We start from the raw sequence: 22213 nt of genomic DNA, 5'->3' as shown, positions 1-22213 counted from the left end.
CGCCCGCCCGTCACCCGCAGCACCGGCACATTCAGCAGAGGCGACGCTCGGAGCGCATTAATTCAGCCGCGCTGGGCCCTGCAACGGGGGACGCTTCCTAATGAGGCCGCGGACCGTACAAAGAACCTTGTGTCCGCAGCCCGGCGGCGCTGCCCACGGGGGCGAACCGACGGCGGACGTGGCCTTGGGGAGGCCCCGCTGCACCGAGGACGAGTGCTAGCTACACTCACAGAGGATCCCGGGAGCAACGCTGCCAACGAACCAGGGCTCCGGACACGGAGGCAGGGGGATGTCTGCGTTCGTGGCCAGCCTGGGCTACAGAGAGGCCCTGTAGAATGCAGACGAGCCCCCTGCGCCGAGGACCCCAAGCGCAAGCTGCAGAGTCCGTGCGAAAGCCAGGCCAGGCCACGCAAGTCTGTGACCCAACCCGGGCCGCGGGCGCAGGGATCCCTCCGTGTGCCGCTGTCCAGCGGGGCCGGTGCTGGTGGCCAAGGGAGGCCGGGCACTCAGGACCGAGCCATCCCCTGCCCGCCTTTCCGCCCCGGGGCGCCCCCGCCTTCGCACCCGACCCAGGCGCCCTGCGCGTTGGCGTCGGTATGCTGGGCATCGGTATGCTGGTCCAGCGTCTTTGTCTTTTCCACCTGAAGCTTCCAGAGAGAAGCAATCTCTCTCCTGCAGCCCTTTACTGCCGCCTCGGTAGCCGCCGTGGACAGGGGGTGGTGGCGTGGGGGACAGGCTCGAGGTCCCCCAGGACCCTGATGGCATCTCCGGCCCCTCAGCTCTGTCATGTCCCAGCAACAGAAGACAGCATCCACCTCCCCCCACCCCGTGAACGCCACGCCCTTCTTTTCTTTCATTTTCTCTTTCTTCCTTTCTTTTTCTTTCTTTCCTTCTCTTTTTCTTTTCTTCTTTTGGAAACAAGATCTCAGGTAGACCAGGCTGTCCTTGCTGTGTAGCCCAGGATGACACTGAACTCCAGATCCTCTCTTACCTTCCTCTTCCCAGGGCCTGCCACGCCCAAGTGTGCATTTTTTTTTCTTTTATATAACTGAATCTCCTTTGTGTGGATTTTTCTTTTTCTTTTTATCGTTAGACCCTCTGCCCTGAGGGTTAGAATCAAGGCCATCTTCTTTCCTTCCTGCCACCTAGAATACATTTGGTACACAGTGAGCCCTCAATCGATGTCCATTGACTGACTGAAAAACAGCTGTGTATATTTACGCAGGTAAAGCCGCGTGATCAAAAAGAAAGAAAAAAAAGAGCATTTATTGCAAATCGTACTGGGGAGGCTGAGGCAGCGAGTGAGGCCAGCCTCGACTCCATAGCAAGAGCTCCCATTTGAAACAAACAAACAAACCTTTGCATGAAAAAACTTAAAAAGTTAAATGAATAAATAAATATTCATCTCTCTTGTAATGTGAATAGGTAAAAATATAAAATTAAATTGAAAAAACATCTCATGTGTCATGGCGAGGTTAGTGCTCCCCGTAAGCACTAAGTGAGGCCCTTTTGTGGGTAGACACGATGGGCCCGGCCTGTCCTCCATCTTGACACCTGGCATCTGGGGCTATTCCATTGTTCTGGAATAGAGCCACAGGGGCCACCCAGACACAGCCAGAAGCCACTCTCAACCATGAATCACAGTTGACAGGACTACCGTGCTCAGCCATGGGGACAAGCGCAGACAAGGGGCTTCAGACCGCTAATCCTCAGTTTCCCTTGAGGGGATGCTGGTCTCAGGTGTGACAGTACACAATCATGGTGGGTGCGGGCGTGGCCAGATGGAGGGAGGGGTGTGGCCTCTGAAAGGCGGTATAACACCGGTGCGGAGGGCAGTAGTGGCGCACGCCTGTAATTCCAGCACTCTGGGAGGCAGAGGCAGGCAGATTTCTGAGTTCGAGGCCAGCCTGATCTACAGAATGAGCTCCAGGACAGCCAGGGCTATACAGAGAAACCCTGTCTCGAAAAAAAACCAAATCCAAAAAAAACAAAACAAAACAAAACAAAACAAAAACAACGGTGCGGAGTGGGAGTGGGAGAGATGAGACCTGGGAAGGGTTGGGGCTTGGATTCTCAGTCTTGGGGTCAGACTCCCCTGAAGCCCCTGCAGGTGCACCCCCCAGTCCTGCATAAACAGAGCTTCCAAGGCTCTCCTGCAAGCCACCCCCACCCCACCCCCATCCCCACCCCTCTCACCCCCCACCCCCCCTACCCCCTCAACCCCTATCCCCCCACCCCCTCACCCCTCACCCCCCCACCCCCCTCACCCCCCACCCCCCCAAACCCCCCCACCCACCCCCACCCCCGGCTGCACAGAGTCAGGCATTTCTATTTTACTGAACCTGGGGCAGGAGACGGGAGGTGGTGGGAGGAGGACCAGGCTGCTCGGGGTTCAGGCCTGGGACCCCCTTTGGCTGAGTAGGGTCAGAATCCCCGTTCCAGGCTCCCTATCTCCTGGCTGCACACGGGCTCACAGACCCGTCCTACAACGGTTCAGTTGGCCTTACGCGCAGTATGGCCAGTGTGAGGAAGGCTGGTCCGTGAAGATGCCCTACAGCCCGTGCAGATGGAGAAACTGAGACCTTGTTTGGGCCTCATGGGTCTGTAGGATGGGACTAGGCTCATGGGGGTGAGTAGATAGGTCTTGGGGTGGATCAGAACATACTCAGGGTCCCTTCCCTGCACTGCTGGTCCCCATGGGCCTTTCTCTATCTTTGCATTTAAGGGGCTAAAATTCTACCTCAACCCTGATCCCACAGAGTGGGCTTGACTCCTGGGGATAAGAGACTCTCCCACCATGCCTTTAATCCCAGCACGGCAGAGGCAGAGGAAGAGGCCAGAGGGCAGAGGCCAGAGGCCAGAGGCCAGAGGGCAGAGGACAGAGGACAGAGGACAGAGGACAGAGGACAGAGGCAGAGGCCAGAGGCCAGAGGCAGAGGCCAGAGGCCAGAGGCCAGAGGCAGAGCCAGAGGCAGAGCCAGAGGCAGAGGCAGAGGCATCTCTGAGTTTGAGGCCAGCTTGGTCTACAGAGTGAGTTCTAGGACAGCCAAGGCTACACAGAGAAACCCCATCTCAACAATCAAACAAAATCAAACACAGACCAAAGCAGAAGAGAACAGAAAACAAAGTGATGTCTCGCCCCAGCTGCTCAGTGGCTCAGCTTCTTCTCCCAGGGAAAGAGATGGCTGTTTTTTTTGCTGGGCCTCAGTTTACCGACAGTCTAGACCAACTGTATAGTTGTCTCAGGAAGTAGAGCTCATCCGCAGGCTCCACGTGAGGACCCTGTTCATGACTTGTGGGTAGGTCCCTGGAGATCCCAGCCAGTGTGGAGCCTGGCTCTCACCCGCCCCACCCCCCTGCACCCACCTCCAGGCCAGATAGTTTGGGGAGCTCATTGACATGGGAGAGATCTCGAGGGTCCTTTCTCCTGCAGATATGGGAGCTGGAGCCAGGTGTGGGAAGGACCCTGCCAGGGAGGAGGCCTGGTCCTGGCAGGGTTGGGCCAAGGCTTGTCCCAGTGTTGGGCCCCACCCCCACCTCCTATCTGACACCACAGCACAGCTAGAGTTAAGAACATATGTCATTTCCTCCAGTTCTGTGTGAGCGATGATCCACACACACCAGGGCGACAACGTGAATGTCATTTATCACACACGAACAGGGCAGTGGCTCAGCAGCCATGTCCGTGGCTACAAGGGGAAACTGAGAGACAGAGTTGTCCAGTGGCTCCCAGACAGAGATGGCACCATCAGGGACTGAAGCGTGGCTTCCAGAACCTTCCTTACCACCCACCAGGGACCAAGTCCCTGTCCATCTAGCAGTTCCATTTGGTAGTCAGCATGTGCCCGAGAACATGGTCTGTTCTCTGGTTCTTTGCGAGCTGAGTGGCAGACCCTGACCCGGGCGTTCCTGTGTCTCACACGAGTCCAGCCACGGTCCAGGAACATTTGCTAAGTATCTAAAGGAGCATTATGCGGGAGACTCTGAGTCAACTGCTCCCCTATCACTTGGACACAGCTAGAGGTACCAGCCTCATTTCCTATTGTCCCCTCCCCCCTCAGAAGGCCAGGGACAGGGCTGGCAGCAGGGAGGCCTCTCTTAGATGAAGGAGGCAGCAGGGGTCTCTGCAGGAGCCAGTAGTGCTGGCTGGAAGATCTTTAAATTAAAATACATATATACACCAGATAAATAACCCAGACCCATATCCTGGTGACAGGCAAAATTAAGTTGCCTGGTTGGGGCCCAGCAGTGAACACTGGGAGATGTAACCCGCTCTCAATCCTCGGCTGTCTCCCATTCTTCTCGGCCAACCTTCCCACACATGTCCTTCCTCCCTGCCAGGGACCAGGGACGGACGCAGAGGGGCCAGAGCGACACGAGTGGGCTCAGGACTCCTGATTCTGGGTCCTTGCTTGTCTAGGTGGGCACTGGCCAGGCCGCCAGCCCTTGGGAGACTCTGCAGTCTGTTCCTTTGCTTGCACAGACCCAAGGAGGCCCCCCTGGGGGCTCCACACAACTGCAGGGTCCTCCCAGCCCCGTGGAGAGGGGCGGAGGGCAGGAGGGGATTTTTCAATTAGGAATCGGCTAATCGCCAGAGAGGGCCGCTCTGGGGCCCAGCGAATCTTTTCTGAAAACCCCGTACAATGTAAATGGCCTGGACAATCCCGGGATTAGGCTATTGGGGGGGAAACCGAGGTGCGGGCTGGCTGGGGGATTAGCAGATGGAGGGGGAGCTCTGGAGGGCTTCAGACAGAGAGGGCCCTGGAGATCCATTTTCTCATTGAAGATGCCAGTTTTATAGCAGGGGAAACTGAGGCCCAGAGTGTGGGTGCGGGTACCCTCGCTCCCCGAGAACGCCTTCTTTAAGGCAGCCAGAGGAACTGTTCTTTTTGTTGGTTGTCCTTCCCTCGGTTTCCAAAAAGGAGTTTTGGTGAGCGGTGGGTCTCCTGGCAGCAACCGTGTGGCATCCCAGGAACCCAGTCCTGACCTCCAAGCCCCCGCAGAGCGCAGGGGCCCAGGGAGCCCTGAAGTCAGGCCCATCATGGAGTCAGGTTTCCTGGAAGTTACCTGTGTCCCTCCCTGAAACTGATAGTGTTAAAAATGTCACTGCTTGCAAGATCCAGTGCTGAAGGCTCTTCCTGAGGAGGGAAGGCTGTGAGCCCCGGGGTTCTGTGGGATCAGTGGCAGATGAGTCCCACCGCCGTGGGGGATGGGCAGGGTGGTCAGAGAGTCGGGAGCTGGAGGAAGCCTTGGGGAGAAGGATGCTTGGTGCGGGTTTAGCTTTTCCTTTTATTTCTTATGTTGGAGGTTTCTCTTGCTATTTAGATGTTGTCTAGTTTGGTTCGGTTCTTTGTTTTGTTTTTGTTTTTTAAGATTTATTTATTTTATATAAGTACATTGTATCTGTCTTCAGACACATCAGAAGAGGGCATCAGATCTCATTACAGATGGTTATGAACCACCATGTGGTCGCTGGGATTTGAACTCAGGACCTTAAGAGCAGTCAGTGCTCTTAACCGTTGAGCCATCTCTCCAGTCCTCTTTGTTTTGTTCTGAGAAAGGGGCTTATGTAGCCCAGGCTGGCCTCAAGCACACTATGCAGCTGAGGATGACCTTGCATTCCTGATTCTCCTGCCTCTAACCCTCAAGTGCTTTGGTGACAGGCTGTCGTCACCAAGCCCATTTTATGGGGTGCTAAGGGCAGTACCAGGGCTTCTTGCATTGCTAGGCTAGGGCAGCCTTCCCATGAGACTCCGTAGTCCAGGCTGACCTGAAACTCATAGCAATCCTCCTGTCCCAGTGCTAAAAAGACAAGTGTGTAGCTGGGCAGTGGTGTTGCACGCCTTTAATCCCAGCACTTGGGAGGCAGAGGCAGGTGGATTTCTGAGTTCGAGGCCAGCCTGGTCTACAGAGTGAGTTTCAGGACAGCCAGGGCTACACAGAGAAACCCTGTCTCTAGAAAAAAAAAAGAAGAAGACAAGTGCGTGTTAACATGCCCTGCTTTCTCGGTTGAGGTTGTGGGGTTTTCGATCTCTAAATGACTCTGGCATTACTCCCAGAATTCTCTGACCTCCAAGCCTCCTTAGAGCGCTGAGGGGGCTGTGTGTCCCAAGTCTTCTCTTCCACATCCAGCCATGGCCATGAAGTTGCCTGCCATTTCCCAGAGTCCCTAGCCAACTGTGTACACAGGGAATTGGAAGGAGTAACTCTCCATGTGTATGGAGTTCAGGAGCTGCTTCAATGATGACTGGGGAAACTGAGGCAGTTGATTCGGACTGTATTTCCTGGCCTCTTGTGGGGCCTCTCTTCTGGCTCCAGGCCCAGACACCTGCAAGAACTGGTTACCCAGATGCACAGAAAATGAACAGGGCTGAGTGACTGCCAGAACTCAGCCAGGCCCGGTGGGTGAGGGTGTCTCAGGTGCGCCCGTGGCATCCCATGGGTGACCGCAGAGTCCAGGCCTAGGTGGGCTCTGTAACGTCCATGGCCGCCATGACCCATGTTCCCAGTGCCTGGTGGGGGTGGAGGGAGGCTTCAGGGTGCCGGGGTCTCAGGGCTCCCCTACCTCCCCACCCCGAGCTGTCAATCAGGTCCACCGGGCCCCCTTCAAGTCGTCACGGCCCAGCAGTGGCCCGGGGAGGGATTATTCTGGCCTGTCCAGGGTGGATTCAAGTGGAACAGACGCTGACGAGCGGAACGCGCCCCTGCGGGCTGCTCGGCCCGCTTTGTCCACCGGCTGGAACGGCCACCACCTCCTCCCAGAGCCTGGGTGCATTGTGTGTTGGGTCCTCAGTCACTTAGCTGAGGTCCCCTGCCTGCCTGGCCGCTGGGGAGCATCCCCACTTGAGCCCCTCCTTCAGTCCCCTGCCTCGGTTTCCCCACCTGTAATGTGGACGCCCCTTCTGTCCCTCTCCCTGAGTTGTCAGAGGGTGGAATGCGGGTCACGTGGGCAGAGGAGACTGTGGGAATGTCCCAGAGCGCCCGGGCATCCCCCAGGGCGCACCAACTGTCCTTGTGCTCCCTTGGCTTGGCTTTTGTTCAGGAAATTCGCGATGGCAGGGAGAACCGATCCCCTCAGTGTCTGAATGGAGCCGAGGCAAATGCTGTTGACCCCTGACCCCGGCCCCCTAATCCCAGAGTCGAAACTGTTCCCCAAGAGGAGTCCCAGGAGATGATCTGGGGCTCGACCCTCGGCCCGGGCGCCGAGGGGAGGCTTCCGGGTCAGGGTCTGCGGGCCTACAGAGGAACATCATGGATGCCCTCGGCCACGTGCCTGGTCACCCCAGCCGGGAGGCCACTGTGGGAAACTGAGGTACAGAGGACAGACAGAGCCTGCAGAAGGCCCAGATTCTGCCTTCCATGCAGGACCTGCTTCCTGAGGACTGTGTGTCAGAGCCCCTCGCCCTCGCTGTCTTCTCTTAGTCATGTGGGGACCCGGAGGTCTCTCTAGTCAGTGAAGACAGCTTAGGGTCTGACTTCTCTGTGTCAACGCACTCCACTGGGAATAATCAGGACATCTTCCTGAGAAGAAAGAGGACACGCCCGCCTAGGATATAGCAAGGGTTTTCTACCCTGATTATCTCCTTTGCAACAGATTCCTCTGCTGCTCCTGTAGAGGACCCAGGTTCAGTTCCAACACGGGGACATTAGTTGGTGTCAGGCAGCTCCCAACCAGCTGTATGCTCAGCTTCCGGGATCTGACATCCTCTTCCGGCCTCCACAGACACACGTGTGTGCGCACACGCACACGCGCACGCGCGTGCACATACTTCTTTTTTAAAGGTGTGGTAACCACATATTGAATCCCAGCACTTGGGAGGCAGAGGCAGGCAGATCTGAATTCAAGGTCCAACCTGGTCTACAGAGTGAGTTCCAGGACAGCCAGGGCTACACAGAGAAACCCTGTCTTGAAAAAAAAAAAAAGTTAAAGGCTACAAATAAGTTAGAGGACTTCCTTTGGGAAGCCACATACAAGGAACCACTTCTTCAAGCTATGAAATGAATGAATGAGTGAGTGAATGAATGACAGTGTGTGTGTGTGGGTGTGGGTGTGTGTGTCCTCCTCTCTTCCTGAAGCAGGCACCCTGCTCCCTGCCCTCTGGGTCCTCCGAGGCCTCTGATAGGAGCTTCCCCCCTCCCCCGCCATGCGTACACTGAGCCCTCCCCACCACAGCAGGCAAGTGTTCGCATGCTCGGGTGCCCGGGTGCTCCCCAGTGGGCTCATGTCTGTTCTGCCCTGCTGAGCTGTTCCCCACGATCAATTTCAATTTGGTCTGGTTTCTGCCTTGAAGCCGGACCCTTCTCTGGAGGGTAAGAAAGAAGGAGGTGGGGTGGGGGCTCTGCTGTTGCTGAGCCTGTCTGGGCCTCAGTTTCCCTGAGTGAGAAAGGACAGCGACAGGCAATCCCAGAGCTAGTTTTGTTGTTGTTTCTTCTCATACTTTAAACTTTTGTTTATTTATTTATGTGGGGACGGGGTCTCCATCTTCATAGCCCTACTCTCTAGAACTCGCTCTATATAGACCAGGTTGGCGTTGAACTCACAAAGACCTATCTGCTCCTGCCTTCTGTGTGCTGGGATTAAAGGTGTGGCTACCACACTAGGTAGTCTCCTATTTATTATATGCCTACTTTATACTCGATTTTGTGCATGGGGAAAGAATGGGAATCACACTGTAAAAAATGAAGTTGTTAATTTAAAAAGGGGGGGAGGTGATCTCAGAAGTTGGAATGGCACGTGCAAAGGTCCTGAGGCATCTGAGAGGCAAGAGGAGCTTAGTGCTCTCTGGGGAGGGCAGGAGGGAGAGCGGAGGGTGGTGCACCAAGGCGGCAGTATTATCTCTCACTGTTTGTCAGTATCCGCATTGATGGAATGCCGGTTGTGTGCCAACAACCAACCCGCCTCTTCTTGCCGGGCCTATGAAATTATATATTTATACCCATTTTACAAACAGGGGAAACCAAGGGCCACGGAGGAGGGAGAAGTTCACATAAACAGTGGGCTAGTGCCTCCAGCTCCCTAGACAAGAGTCTGGAAGGTAACGTGGAGCCCAGCAGGTGGCCATTTGTCTCCTGGCCTATGTGTCACCCACAGCTCCAATGACCATGAGGTGAAGCGAAGAGGCCACAGAGACCCAGCAGCGGTGGCTCAGGAATCTCCAGAACTTCCCCGGCACACCAAGGCTCTGCCATGACATCTACCTGACAGCCTGTGCCTGCCCGAGGGCACCACCGCTGAGCCCGGCATGGCCAATATCCATGTGGCTGGGCAGGTCTGGGCAGAGAAACTGAGGCTGAGCCCCAGAGAGAGCAGGGGCTCTGAGTGCCAGGCTCAGCGGGCAGACGCGCCCCGGGTGACACCACGGCCGGGCTGCCTCCTTCCTCAGGCATTATGTCACTCATCCATCTGCATGCCCCTCTGAGAAACCTGGCTGACAGAAACTCGCTTGAGCTGGGCAGTGGTGGCGCACGCCTGTAATCCCAGCACTCTGGGAGGCAGAGGCAGGCGGATTTCTGAGTTCGAGGCCACCCTGGTCTACAGAGTGAGTTCCAGGACAGCCAGGGCTGCACAGAGAAACCCTGTCTCAGAATAATCAAATCCCCCCCCCCCAAAAAAAAGAAAAAAAAAAGAAAGAGGGAGGGGACATCAGAAAGGCGCTACGGGGTCTCCTGTGTCATGGGTACCTCTGGGTTCCCTGTATGTAATTACTATGAGCTTACCGTTCCCTGTGTGGGCGCCCATGGGTTCCCCTCTGTATAATGACCACGTGGGTTTCCCTTGTAGCAGACACCTCTGGGTCCCTACAGGACGCTGCCGTCCCTGGACCCCAGATTTCTCCCTCAATGTAGGATCAAAGCACAGCTGTCCTGCCTGGCCTCTGCACAGGTGTGTCCCCATGTGTCACTCTGAGCTCTGAGACTGAGAGCTGGAGTGTCAGTCTGTCTGTCACGTTCGTTGCTGACTGACGTTCCTCCGGAGGGCAGGTAGAATGTGTGGCTTTGTTCTGCATGTGTGCCTAGGCACGCATGGAGGCCAGAGGACACCCGTGTCACCTTGCAGGGTGTCCCCAGGATCCCTACCCAGCCTGAGTCAGGTGGAGAAAAGGCTGCTTGCCGCCCCACACTTTAATGGGATTGGGACTTTTGCAGTTGATAGGAAATGGGAGCCAAGGCTCCTACTCTGGGAATCTGGGTGCAGGGATGGACGCGGAGGGCTCAGGGGGCCTTTGTGAGCAGGGCTGTGCTCCTTGTGGCCTCAGGCTGCAGTGATAAAAGAAGCGGAAAATCTGTGGTGTCAGGACAGTCCTCAACTGAGACGGAGTCTGATTTTTAGGAAAAGAAAGTGGGAAATTGCAGGGTGTCTACATGTGTGCATCTGCGGATGTCTCCGAGTCCTGGTTGGGCTGGAAGGCTCCAGAAGAGAACGTGGCCTCTCAGGCCCCCCCCCCCCTGCACAGTCCACCTCAGATAAGAATTTTGGTTTGTTTATTTTTTTTAAAAAAAGATTTATTTGGCCGGGCGTGGTGGCGCACACCTGTAATCCCAGCACTTGGGAGGCAGAGGCAGGCAGATTTCTGAGTTCGAGGCCAGCCTGGTCTACAGAGGGAGTTCCAGGACAGCCGGGACTACACAGAGAAACCCTGTCTCGGAAAAAAACAAAAACAAAAAACAAAAAAAGAGATTTATTTCTTTAGAAATTTTTTATAAAATTTTTATAAATTTTTATAAAATTTCTTTATAAATTTATATTTCTTTATAAATTTTACTTATAAGTAAGTACACTGCAACTGTCTTTAGACACACCAGAAGAGGGAGTTGGATCGCATTAAGGATGGTTGTGAGCCACCATGTGGTTTCTGGGATTTGAACTAAGGACCTCTGGAAGAGCAGTCAGTGCCCTTAACCACTGGGCCATCTCTCCAGCCCTGGATTTTGGGATTTTTAAGAGTGCTGGTTACAGGGAGTGGGGGGCAGCTCTTGCTGCCCTGGGCTTCCGTACTTCCCCCCAGCAGCAGAACATTCTAGACAAGGTTTCTGTTGTCCAGGAGACACAGTACACAGGGCAGGGGAGAACCTGTGTTTGTTCATTTTAGAGTCAAATGTCTCTTGTTTTTAAAGATTTATCTTGATGTTGTTTATTTAAAAACATCTGTTAACTTGGAAGGGGGGGGATAACGTTTGAAATGTAAATAAATAAAATAACTAATTAAAAACACTTGCTAATGTGTTTACTTACATATTTATCAGTGTATGTCAAATGACAACTTGAGGAAGTTCTCTCCCTCCAACAAGTGTGACTCAGGGATTGAACTCAGGCTTGGCTGCAAGCCTCTTCACCCACTGAGCCCTCTCAGATGTCTTTTTTTTCTTCGAGACAGGGTTTCTCTGTGTAGCCCTGGCTGTCCTGGAACTCCCTCTGTAGACCAGGCTGGCCTCGAACTCAGAAATCTGCCTGCCTCTGCCTCCCAGAGTGCTGGGATTACAGGCGTGTGCCACCACCGCCCAGCTAGGAAGATCAAATATTAAAGAGGGTGCCACAGCGGTGGCAGCTGTGTGAGTGGAGCACTCCCCCAGCACCACAGAACCCAGCACAGCATCAACCGCCTCTGGTAGTGACCCCATCATCCTACATCGAGGCAGGAGGATGAGGGGTTCGAGGCCATCCTCCGCTAGACAGCAAAGCAGAGGTCAGATTGAGCTGTGTGAGACCCCACTGAAGGAAGGAGGGCAGACAAAAGGCAGAAGGCGAGTCGGGCCTGTGCTCAGCTGTCTGTCTGTCCAGTCTTGCCTGAGCTGTCTGTCTGTCTGCCCCCTGTCTGGGAAGACCCTGGTAGAGCAGGCAGGAGGCCTCATAGAGGCTAACAGGGGAAAGCCAGGCTTCTTACAAGCATCAGCAGTTGGCAGTGGAACAGCCTGTGCAGGGGCCTGAGGCAGGGCCTGGGCTGGGCAGACGCCTGCCTGGTCCCCGGGGCTTCCAGAGCTTTCCCGCCAGGGGAGGCCAAAGCGATCACGTGAGCAGCTGAGACCCAGTGTGGTGAGGATGGCTGCGCGGAGGTGAAGAAGGGACCGAGAACGAGGGCCCTACCCGGCGAGCCTCGGCCCCCTCTTTTCCATTCTGAGGCTGTCTGAGAACTACCAAGGATCCAAGCATCGGAAGCTTCCTTCCACTGCGGCCCAGCACCCAGCATGCACCGCTGGCGGCCAGTCCTGCAGGTGATCTCTGGTTCCACTCACACCACCACGTCTGCAATGACTCAACTCCTAAGGTCCCACTCACAGGTTCCAGGGTTCAGGGTCCGGGTGGATCTTTCCGGAACACCCAGTGGCACGAGCACGAGGCGGTGGGATCACCCAAAGGACAGGTCCCTAGCTTGGGCCTGAGCTACTCCTGGGTCTCGGCGAGCAGACTCTGCCTGGGTGGCTCTCCGACCGCGGGCCTGTGATTCCTGGGAAGGGTGGAGCGTTCCCAGCAGGTCCTCGCTGGCCGGGAAACACCAGGCTGAGCAGCTCTGGCGGCTCCTAACCCTACCGCTGTCTAGCCTGGGCACCATGGTAGGTCAGCACAGCCAGGGAGACGGGGTCCGGTCAATCGGTCAATCGCAGGACACCACATCTAGCTGGCCCTATGTCTGTCTGCCTGCCTGCCACTGTTTCTGTCGCTCTTTGTCTCTCTGCCTTTGTCTGTGTCTCTGTCTCTGACTGTCTTTGTGTCTTTGTATCTGCTGCCGCCCAAGCCATCTGTGTATCTCTGTTTCTGCATTTCCAGAGAGACCACAGTTCCCAAGCCTCTAGCTTTCTACATCTGTCTCCTGGATAGCAGCCTCACCTGGGCCAGTATCTTTTTTTGGGGGTGGGGGGCGGGAGTTTCGAGACAGGGTTTCTCTGGGTAGTCCTCCTGGCACCCTGGCTGTCCTGGAACTCAGGCTGTAGACCAGGCTGGCCTTGAACTCAGAAATCCTGCCTCCTCCTCCCAAGTGCTGGGATTACAGGTGTGTGCCACCACCGCCCAGCTTGGGGCCAGTATCTTGTGTGGGGATTGGATACCTGAACCTAGATAGTAATTTAAAGGTCTTCACAAACAGTATGCCAGCCTGGAGGACACAGCTCAGGGCTGGAAACAGCCACTCTGGCCCTTAGATCTTGCGGAGGCAGACTCAGTCAGAACTGCGTGATGCGGATCCTTGGATGGAGCTAGGGACCTAACTCAGTCCTCTGCAGGCAATCTTCCACATTAAGGCTCCCTGCACTCGGGAGGCAGAGGCAGGCACATTTCTGAGCCAGCCTGGTCTACAAAGCGAGTTCCAGGACAACCAGGGTTACACAGAGAAACCGTCTCAAAAAAAAAAAAAAAGAAAGAAAGAAAAGAAAAAGAAAGAAGGAAAAGAAAAGAAAAAGAAAAAAGAAGGACTAGAAAAGAAAAGAGGTGCTCTTGACTACTGAGATGTCTCTCCAGCCCCATCACACACATAAAATAAATAAATAAATGAATAAATAAATGAATAAATAATCCCCCGTGAAGCAGGGACGGTACATGTGCTAATCTCAAATCTGTCACTCAGCCCTTCCTGAGCATCATGCCTTTTTCTTTGTAGTTTGTTCTGTGGAGTTAGGGTTTTGTTGTTGCTGCTGCTGCTGTTTTGTTTTTGAACAAGGCTGGGCTAGAGCTCACTCTTCAGCCCAGGATGCTCCTGCCCTTTTTCTGTCTGCCTGCCTTCCCAGGACAGGTGTACACTAGCAGGCCCAGTTTTGGCTGTGCTGTGGAGACCCCAGGACTTCCTCCATGCTGGGCTACAGCTCTCCTCAGTCCCTTGACCACAGAGGCCAACGGCTTCCCCTCCCTGGCCTTGTAAAACCTGCTGTACCCTGGAGTCTTGTGGTGACCCTTCCATTGGGGACAGTCCCTACAGTGAGGGTCTAGGACACATGCAACTCTTTGGGGCTTTCAGAATGACACCTTGGGTGAGCACCGCACGGGTCTGCTCTGGGTTGACTTGATTTGTCGTCTGATTTGAAAGCCCCAGAGGTCTGTTGGCATTGAAACCTGAATACACATATCATATCGGTGAATCTGAGGTTTCGGCTTTCCCAGGAAGTTGTAGTTTGTTGTTGTTGTTGTGTTTTTTTTCTGTCCATCGCCAGCTGCTAGGTGTGTTCTGTGTGCTCAGTTTCCGACCTGGGACCTATTTATTCTTCTTGAAGACTTTTCTGGTCCCATTTGAGGGACATAAAGAAGGCAGTCGGGATTTTTCCTTCCGAGTATGTTAAGGATGGCAGAGATTCCAGGTCCCAGAATGACCTTGTTTAGCTTCAGGAAACTCTCCCCCGAAGTCCCCATGTTGGCATCCGCTGTGGGGAGGCAGCCCCAGGGACCAGCGAGGGCCCGGGGCAGGCCAAGGGGACATGGGGAAGGGATTTATAAAGGACCCCTTGAGTTTCTCTATGGATTTGGATCTCCCCCAAATCAGGCTGCCACGGCAGCAGACATCTCGGACTCCCATGCCGAGTGCACAATGTCGCCTGTCGACCCGCGTTTTCTGCAGCCCCCGTCTCCGCAGTCCCCCGTCTGCTCCCAGGCGGGCACGGAGACTGGAGCTGAGCCTCCTCCAGGCTGGCTGTCTTTGTTGGGGCTTTGTGTCTGCATTGGGAGACAGTAGGGTACGCTTTCTTTCTACCCGCCCCCTGCACAAGGCCAGGGTGACAGCTCTCAGCAGGGAGCAGTCACGCTTGACCCGGGCGCATCTGAAGGCTTGAGGCCTTTATGGGAAGAGGAGGATGTCCCCTGGTTCCTCAGCTCCTGCAAGGAGTCCCTTTCCTTCCCTAGAAGAGACAGGCCCAGGCCCTGCAGTGTCCTGAGATGTGACATCGTGCTGTTGTTTGAGACACTGTAGATCAGGCTGCCCTCAGTATCTTCTTCCTCTGCTTCCAGAGTGCTGCGGGTAAGAGTCAGGGGCACAGCAGCTGCCAGGATGAGGATTGTCATTGTCAAGCACAGAGGAGAGCAAGGCGTGTGTCACACACATCTTAAAACTGTGTGTTGGAACCGGGTGGTGGTGGTGGTGCAGGCCTTTAATCCCAGCACTTGGGAGGCAGAGGCAGGCAGATTTCTGAGTTTGAGGCCAGTCTGGTCTACAGAGTGAGTTCCAGGACAGCCAGGGCTACACAGAGAAACCCTGTCTCGAAAAAAAAAAAACAAACAAAAACTGTGTGTTTATTGTCTGTGTGTATGCATGAGCATGGGTGTGTGTCCTTGGGGGACAATCGATGGTGTCAGACCCCTTGAAGCAGGAGTGACAAGGGGTCTCTAGCAGAGCCATGAGTGCTGGGATCTGAACTCTGACCCTCTGCAGGAACAGCAGGAGTTCTTAACCACTGAGCTATTTCTCATGTCATCTCTCTCTCTCTCTTTTTTTTTTTTTTTTTTGATTTTTGGTTTTCTCGAGAAGACAGGGTTTTTCTGTGTAGCCCTGGCTGTCCTGGAACTCACTCTGTAGACCAGGCTGGCCTTGAACTCTGAAATTTGCCTGCCTCTGCCTCCCAAGTGCTGGGATTAAAGGCGTGCGCGACCACTGTCCGGTTTGTGTCATCTCTTGATATAAAATATGATGGAGGAAGACTGTGGTGGCATTCACCTTTAGTCCCAGTATTTCAGAGGGGAGAGCAAGTATCTCTGAGTTCAAGGCCAGCCAGGTCTGTAGAGAGAGATGCAGGACAGCCAGGGCTACGCTAACCCTCCCAAATATATATATGACAAAAATATATTTATACGTATATATTATTATATATTTAATATAATATATAATTTAAAATATTTACATTTACTTATATATTTTATTATTTAATTTTAAAGAAGCTGACTGTTAGCATGGAGCTCCTGGTGTAGGCCTCCAGGGTTTGCCCTGTGTTCCGCATCAGACCCTAACGCTGTGCGTGGTGGGTCCCAGGTCTACGTGATGTTCACATGCAATTCCACCCTCTGTGGCGTGGACCACAGGGAACTGCCACTCCACACCCTGCCCACGCAGGCCTAGGCCTCTGTGTTAAAAACCAGTAATGGTTCTGGGGAGCCTGGCTCCATGAATAAAACAGGAGGCTGGAAGTTGGCTCTCTGCTCCCACAGTGACTGCATAATCAGGCCGCAGGCTGGGAGATGGATGAGGCACGCACTGGAGGCGCCCAGGCCGCAGTCAATGAGCCCGCATCGCTCATCCTCTAATGGCTGGCGTGCACCAGGCTGGGATGACCCACTCGTGAGGGGCATACATACCTGTTGCCCCCAGGAGGCCTCTGGAGGCCCAGGCTGCTCCTCCCCTGGGGACCATCCGTCACATCACCCAGCCTGAGCCAAGCCAGGCTTAAAGCAAAGGGGACATGAGGGATGGTGGGTTTGCTGCGCTGTTCGCAAGCAGTCATTGTCTGGCTAGGAATCTGGGAGAGCCTTGACCCCTTACTTACCCCCATCTGGAAATTTGCCCCCAGTGCCCAGACATGTGTGTGTGTGTGTGTGTGTGTGTGTGTAGCAGTGTCGTGGTGGGACCTGACAGGATGTGGCAGTTGTCCCCGACCCTGTTAAAAAAGCTCAGAGGGCACTGATGGCCCCGGCAGAGGGCTGCCGTCCTCAGGGGCTAAGAAAGGCCCTCACTGCCATGGCCATGGCCTTATCATGACTTTATTCACTTTAGGATGTGCATAGAGGTCAGGGGGCAGCTGTGGAGTCTGGCCTCCTTTTCCACCATGTGGGCCCTGCCTGGGATGGGACACAGGCTGACAGGCTTGTGGCCAAGTGCTCTGACCCGCTGAACACCTCAGTTCCTTCCTCCCACCTCCTCCCCTCCTCCTCCTCCCTTAAGTCTTCCATCAGTCTTCATATTTTGTCTTCCTTCCTTCCTTCCTTCCTTCTTTTGGTTTTCGAGACAGGGTTTCTCTGTGTAGCCCTGGCTGTCCTGGAACTCACTCTGTAGACCAGGCTGGCCTCGAACCCAGAAATCCACCTGCCTCTGCCTCCCAAGTGCTGGGATTACAGGCGCGTGCACAACTTCCCAGCCAATTGTTATTCTTTCGTTACAGGGACGGACGCCTACAGTGCGTGTTGTCCCTAAGTCCTTTGTACTCAATGATGACCTTGAACCCTGGGTCATCTTGTCTCCACTTCCAGACTGTTAGGGGGGCAAGTCTGGCCCTCACTCACGGGATTTATAACTTGTGGGCGGCTGGCCTCAAGCAGGCCAGGCAGGGAGGAAGAGGCTCCCATCTCCCGGGAGTTCTGTCAGCTTTTCTCACAATACCAGGGAATCTGTTTCTCCCCCAAACGGAGTTGGACTCAAACTTGTCATTTACTACGAAAAATGTTTTCCAAAGGAAGTTGCGGTCAGTGTGGGGGACAGGCACGTGCGTGGACTGTCTGCATTGGTGCGTGGTATATTACCATGGCTACTGAAGGATCTGGGACTCACCTCACAGGCCTCAGGTTGTCACCCAGGCCTGCACGATGGCAAGAACAGGAGGGATGAGGTGAGGGTGGGGCTGGGGTGCAGAAGGAAGCTTTGAGACGCCTGCTTGGACAATAAAGTGAGACAGGGTTTCTCTGTGTAGCCCTGGCTGTCCTGGAACTCACTCTGTAAACCAGGCTGGCCTCAAACTCAGAAATCCACCTGTCTCTGCCTCCCAAGTGCTTTCTCTTTGGTTTTCAAGACAGGGTTTCTCTGTGTAGTCCTGTCTGCCCTAAAACTCCCCTCTCTACATCGGGCTGGCCTTGAACTCAGAAACCCACATGCCTGTGCCTCCAGAGTGCTGGGGTCAAAGGCCTGCACCACCTTGCTGGTCTTACCTCCTTTAAATTTACAGGCCCTGGCTGCCTTGAAACTAGCTCTGTAGATCAGGCTGGCCTTGAACTCAGAGATCTGCCTGCCTCTGCCTCCCCAGCTGGGTTGATCAGAGTTTTAAGTGATCCTCACTCACAATCATAGCAGGCCAAGGACTGTGTTTCCAGAGGATGTTAATTTTTAGTTAAACAAACAAACAAACAACCCCCCCTTGGGTCTCCAGGCTTAGTGATACACACCTTTCCTTTATTCCCTGAGCTCTGGAGACTGAGGCAGCGGGATTTCCATGAGTTTGTGTTTGGCCAGGCCTGCTTGGCGAATTCTTAGACTGTCATGGGCTGTGTAGAAAGACTCTCTTTTGAAACCTGCTTCCCCCCCCCCACTTAAAACACACACACACACACACACACACACACACACACACAATCAGAGGCCGAGGGAGGCAGAGCAGAAAGGCAGGCTAGGGTGTTTACAAAACATTACAGCTGTGTTGTATTTTTAAATGAGCAGACAAAATCTGCCTGTTTAGGATCTTTGATTTGGGGAGGCAGGACACAGAGAAAGGTGAACCCCTTGAGCGGGAGGAGGATTCCAAACCCCAGGTGTTGGGCTCAAACACGGGGGGGGGGGGGGGGGGGGGGGGAGGCGGAGGTGGGAGGGGCTGCCCTGCAAATGCATCGCTCTCTGGCGCCTGGGGGAAACTCAGCTCCTTTCCCAGTCAACACTGAATCCGGTAGAGACCTTGGCTGCCTGTGTAGGTCGGCTGCCCAGCTCTGAGAGGGGGTCCCCAGCCCCTCACTGGGGGAGTCTGAGCAGGGGCTCCACAGGAAGTTCAGGAGCATTCTGGGCGATTTAAAGAACAGCGATCTCAGAATCAGAAGCAAGAGAGAGGCTCGGTGGTGCTGCCTGGAAATGAACCCTTTCGAATGCCGCACACCGTCTTCATTGAGTCGGGGGAGGGCTACGAACATTTCGAACACAGAACCCCCCCTCCCCCCCGTATCTAGTGTATTTTCTTTATAGATTTCAAGTGAGATGTGGGGTGACCTAGAATTTTGGGTCCTCCAAGCCGACGCTGTCCTCGAAAAGGTCACTTGGAGCTTTTGGGGAATACAGGAAGAGGAGAGGCCAGGTTGTGGGTGGAGACAGCCTGGAGGAAGCGTCCAACAAATGAGTGTGAGCGGATGTGGTAGGGGACACTGAAGGAAACACAGGGACAGCAAATGAGGAAGGCTCACGGAAGAACAAGGCAGCAGCAAACAAAAAAAAAAAAAAAAAGAAAGAAAGAAAAAAAAAAAGAAAAAGAAAAACAAATCCTAGCCGGAGAGGGTTTTTGTGTTTTTTGAAATGTAAATGACACTCCCAGAATTGCCTAATAGTTAAAATGAAAGACTTAAAAAGAAATAAATCAAAGGCAAAAGGATGGAAACTGGATGGGGCCTAATCCTTGACTGTGCGGCGGCGGCTCTGAGGTGCTGCTGGGGCTGAGGACCGGGCTGGGCTCTTCTCCGTGCGAGACGCTGCCAGAATCACAGAGTCACCGCAGCCTTCAGCGGGGTCACTTTCCGAGTCCGACTCGTCCCCAACCCTCAGTCCCCTTCTGATCCTCCCGGCTCTAGGCTCAGCGGTGGTGGGAAGCGCCCGGCACTGGGGAGGGAGCCTGGCTTGTGGTGTGTTTTCAAAGGCCTTTGTTAGAAACACCGGCACACTGGTTAATACTGGTGCGCTGCAAACACTCAGTAGTGGCAAAAATGAGGGCATTTGTCTGTCTTTTCCGTTTTCTCCACAGGTTGATGTTGTTTGTTTTCCAGACAGGATAGTGTAGCCCAGGCTGGCTGAGAACTTAATGTTTAGCCCAGGCTGACCTAGAAATCCATCCTCCTGCCTCAGGAATGCTGAGTTGACACTACCCACTAAGTGACAGTGCCGTCCTAATACAATCATGGTCCATACTCACTGTCACCCCAGCCCAGGCTCCCAAAGCCCTCATCTAAAGACTGCTGACCGGAAGCTAACTTCGCGTCCTAGGTAGCGATGCCTGAGCCTTGTCTCTGTTGGTTGGCTTGGAAACACCCTGCCTTTTTACCCTGGCTGCCCTAGGGGCTGCTGTCCCTAACTCTCCTAGGCAGGCATCCCTGGCTATAAAGATCCAGATATTCAGGGTCAGGTGACGATTTGGCTGCCTTCTATGCCCTCAGGAAAGAGCACAGCAGACTGAGGACAGGGATTGTCAAGCACAAGGCACACGAGTCTCAGTCGAGCTCCCTTTGACTGGGGAAGGTCCGGGTGTCCCAAGAGGAAGTGTCTGTGGTGGGTGCCCGGTGTGGTGTCCAGCCCGTTCTCTGAAGTTGGGCTCTGGGAGCTGATGGGATCCGGATGGAAATGGAGGCTGAAAAAGGCTGACCGTGGAGGGAGACCAGAGCTGTTGCTTTAACCTCAAATACTACACAAGGAATGAATCCAGAGCTCGCTTCCACACAATAAGCAAGAGAGCAAGAGTTCTGCTGACCTCGGCCAGCCCTTGGAGGGGGGGGGGGGGATTGATTCTAGGCGGGGCTCCACTCCGACCATGTGCCCAGCCCCCTCACTGGGGGATTCTAGGTGGGGCTCCACCCTGACCTTGTCCCAAATCCCTCTTTCTAGGCAGGGCCCCACTGGTGACCACACTCCCTCCTGGACATAAATTATTTCCTCAAAGAGATAGATAAAATTGGGTGTGGTGGCACCTGTCTTTAATCCCAGCACTAGGGAAATTGAGGCAACTAGAATTCTGTGAGTTCAAGGCCAGCCTAGTTGAATTCACAGCCAGCAAAGGCTTTACAGTGAGATTCTGTATAGAAAACAAAAACAAAAACAAAAACAAAAAAAAAAAAGGAAGAACTAAATCCAGGTCCTACACAATCCCTTAGAACATGTGACTTTGATGTTTTTGTAACATTTATTTGCAGGAGTGGTGGTTAGGGGTAGGTGGAATATGCCTGGCTCGGAACTCGGCAGAGGCCAGAGAATCATTGCAGAAACTGATTGTCCTCTTTAACAATGTATCTATTCACATTTTGGCTGAACCTACCCCACATTAAACCATCTCACCAGTACTGAATGTGACTGTATTTCGAAATACTTTTGTTATTCAGGGTTCTTTAAAGTAACAGAATTTATAGAATAAATCTTTCCACATATATAGAAAGGGGATTTATCGGAATGACTTATAGGCTGTGGTCCAGCTAGCCCAGCAGTGGCTGCCTATGAATGGAAGGTTTGAGAATAGAGCAGTCCAGCCGGGCGGTGGTGGCTCACACCTTTAACCCTAGCACTTGGGAGGCAGAGGCATGCAGATTTCTGAGTTCGAGGCTAGCCTGGTCTACAGAGTGAGTTCTAGGACAGTCAGGGCTACACAGAGAAACCCTGTCTTGAAAAAACAAACAAACAAACCCAAAAACCAAACAAACAAACAAAAAAAGAATACACTAGTCCATGAATCAAGAGATCTTGGCTGGTCTTCAGTTGATGTTGGAAATCTGAAGAAGTAGGCTCTAATGCCAGTGAAGGAGTGGACACGCTAGCAAGGGGGAGAGCAGGCAGAGAGATGCTTCCTTCTTCCATGTCTTTCTTCATATACAGTCTTCCCAGCTGAAGGTATGGATCAGATTCAGAGGTGGAGTTTCCCAGCTCAAAAGATCTGGATGAAACTTTTGTATTTCTACCTCAGAGATCCAGATTAGTAGCGGGTCTTTCTGCTTCAGACGAAGCAGAAATCCCTCCCAGGTGTGCCGCGCGGGTTTTGGGTTTTGCTTAATTCCAGACGGAGTCAAGTTGACACTCAAGAATAGCCATCACAACCTTGAAGAAGAAATGATTTTAAACAAGGCCATCTTTGTTTAAAGTGTAGCATCCTTACTTCATAGAGTAATGTCATGATGAAGTAAGGAGGCTTCTGGCACAGACCTGAAGGCAGTGTGGAGCAGAGGCAGGGCCTGAGGCGGACCAGGTACCAGCCGAGGGATGGCTGCAGTCCCGGACCCCACAATGGGTAAAACCTTCCCCAGGCCTTGACAGGAGCTACAGTCACAGAGACTATCCACAGCTGGCAAAACCACGCCTCTGCCAGAGCACGAGGCAAATCACAGTCAGATGCTGCGGACAGTCCAAAGCAGCCCCGCGTCCCATGCCTACAATGAAAACTTATTCTTACAATATTTCTCTCTCTCTCTCTCTCTCTCTCTCTCTCTCTGTGTGTGTGTGTGTGTGTTTTAAAGAAGCAAAAATTCCAGAATTCTCGTTATATCTCAATATTTGGGATAATGAGAGGGCAACCTTCTCTTTGTGACATGTCGGTATGGCATCCCCAGGATGGTGTTGATCTCCGTGCCATGACTTGGGCGAGACATCCTATTAGC

Source organism: Apodemus sylvaticus, chromosome 20 (genome assembly GCF_947179515.1).
Source record: "Apodemus sylvaticus chromosome 20, mApoSyl1.1, whole genome shotgun sequence".
In the NCBI taxonomy this organism is placed as follows: Eukaryota; Metazoa; Chordata; class Mammalia; order Rodentia; family Muridae; genus Apodemus; species Apodemus sylvaticus.
Note: the sequence above shows the minus strand (reverse complement) of the source record.